Source organism: Misgurnus anguillicaudatus, chromosome 21 (genome assembly GCF_027580225.2).
Source record: "Misgurnus anguillicaudatus chromosome 21, ASM2758022v2, whole genome shotgun sequence".
Taxonomy (NCBI): Eukaryota; Metazoa; Chordata; class Actinopteri; order Cypriniformes; family Cobitidae; genus Misgurnus; species Misgurnus anguillicaudatus.
Window position 1 is genome coordinate 2,317,002 of NC_073357.2, and position 2,883 is coordinate 2,319,884.

Sequence of the window (2,883 nt, forward strand, 5' to 3'; positions counted from 1 at the left end):
GAAGCTTTGCACATCAAAGGCACTTTGCAATGTTAGATGTGCAACCTGTTTAGTCCAGTTTACATTTTTACATCTAAATATAAAGAACATTATTTTCAGCACATAAAATTAGAAACAAATTCATATTCATTAGTGTAATAAAAACCAACACATCATCAGCAGTAATCGAAAATATTGCATTTACCCACAAACAAAAATGTCTTTATTCTGCATTGACACATTTAATAGTCTGTGTGCTTTTACCCAGACAGTAAACTCCCTCACTGAGTGACAGAAATAAAGCAGTGTGATGGGAACATTCACAATCAGAGGAAGATGTGTTGCCAAGTGCATTTTACCTGATAATAAGGGATTGCTTGGGTGTGCCAATATGTTTAGAGTCAAACACTGAGGGAAACCAGTAGTTGTAAGGATAAAGTATGCACTTAAGTTAATGCTTTGAGGCTGGCATCTGTCCATACAGTCAGTCCCACCCATCGGCTCAATTACGGGTTACAAAACCTGCAACTATTTAGGTCAAAGGTCACCTGAACCTGAAGGAGTTTTTTACCTAAACATGAAACTGGTGTTAAATTACCTAGCATCCAGATGTTGTGTTCATGGTATAACGTTGCATAAAAGGTCATGGATTCAAACACACAAAATGTAAACCTCACTGGAAGTTTCTTTGGATAAAACATCTGACAAATGCATACATGTTAAGGTAAAAAAGTCAAAGTAAAGAAGATTTGCAATTCAAATCAAGGGTACTGTCTCTTTAAAAAGTAACAGGGTTGACAGATTCATGATAGATGACAGGATGTCTCGTGCTAAAGGTCATGATGTTTTGGGGAGAATATAACTTCTTTCTAATAAGCAGTTATTTATTATTAAAAATAACAATTTGATTGGTTCAATGTTAATGAATTTGGCAGCATTAATAAAGTGTCCTGTCATCTTTGTTGGTGTGTAAAAATATGCATGTAACAGTAAAAGCTCACAGTTGTGTTCATGAGGGAATTGTTTGGTAAAAATCATGTTTATTTGTATAATACAACCCTCCTAACAACAAACAAAACTGCTTTACAGATATATCTTAATGACTTCAAAGTCCCAGAAACATACAAAGAAAAAAAATAAATCTCCTCAATGTCTGGCACTATTTAGGGAACAGTGAATGAGTGAATGATGGCAAACACATTTGCATGCAATGAAAACGGAGATGACTTGTCAGTGTCTTGAGGAGCAATTACAATATGGCAAAAAAGTATTTGTAAATATATTTCAAAATATACAAAAATAGCCAAAAATACATTTACATTTATATTATTAAAATGTAATATATTTTTGGCCATTTTAAAAATAAATATATATAGTATTTAAAATATATATTTAGCTCTCCATATTTCAAACCAAGGAAATATATGCACATCATCATTTAACATAATTTTCCATTGTTTTTTGTTAATGTTACAAACGAAACATAAAGGTTTAAAAAATGTTTTACTTTAAAATATACTTTATAAAATGCACTTGAATTTAGCAGAATTATCTTTAAAATATATGTTTGTAATTGCTTGCCCTTGAAATACATTTTTTTTAAATACATGTTGATGAAGGTTAAAACAAAATATATTATCAAAGTCAAAAATATATTTAATTAACTTTACTTTATGAAAAATGTATTTAGCATACATTACAAAAAATATTTGTTTAATGTATTTTTGGGCCGTGTGGGTACAATGCCTCGATGCAATGCAAACGATGTGTCAGCCCCATAAACAAACAAGCATATGCTTTAAGAAGTAACTATAAGTTTCCAGAATAAGTTTGCGACGTTTGGGACTGTTAAACTGCGCGATAATGTGTTTGATTTTTGCGCCATCTTGCGGCGAACGAATGCACGCGCGCTTTACTTATCATCACTTTCACTTTTATTTTATCTTATTCATTCATTCATTGATGGCAATCTGATAGTTTCGGTTTCACAACCAGTTTCAGCGGGTTTTTCCTCAGAATACAAGGCACATGTATACTAAGGAAAATCCCACTTCATGATAGCTGGGAACAACTTTATCCTTAGGATTCCAGAGAATTCATATGCCGGTCTTTATAAACCTGCGCGCGTGGAGATCGCAGAAACATTCATCTGTAAAGAAACTTCTCCAGACATCTACAGAAGATCTCAGTTAACCGAGGTAAGTGTGTGTAATGTCTGTACTATATGTTTAAGAAACTTTTAAGGGATAGTTCACCCGAAAATGAAAATTTTGTCATCATTTACTCACTCTCATGGTGTTGCAAACCAGAATACATTTATTTTTTTTCTGATGAACACAAAGGAAGATATTTTGAGAAATGTTCGTAGAACCCATTTACTTTTTGTGTTCATCAGAAAAAATGAATTTATGGGTGTTTGCAGTAGCAACATGAGGGTGAGTGACAGAAGTTTCAGTTTTGGGTGAACTATCCCTTTAAAAGCCATCTGGAATAAAAAATGTTGTGTGCGCGTGATGTCTCTGTTTTTTTATTTAAATTATTTGTATGAGAACGTTATAATCCGAACTAAAATCGTTTGTGTATTATTTTTTGTAAAAGTGAACACGACTATATAATGAAGGTAGATTTTATTTTATAGACGTATGCTTTTGTGACGACATATTATGATTTTGTGCAATTATTCATTACAGGCATTTTTTATGCTCAAAGCAATATTTGAAATCTATTGATTTTTATTATTTATATTATTATTACCATTATTAGGCCTATTAAGATTGCCAAGGATTTATTTATTAATTTAGATGTTATTTAGTCTTTTAACATTACATAGCTGCTTCATCAGATGCATCCGCGTTGCCATAATTATGCGTCTGGAATCCGGATAGAACTTCATTTCCTGTCTCT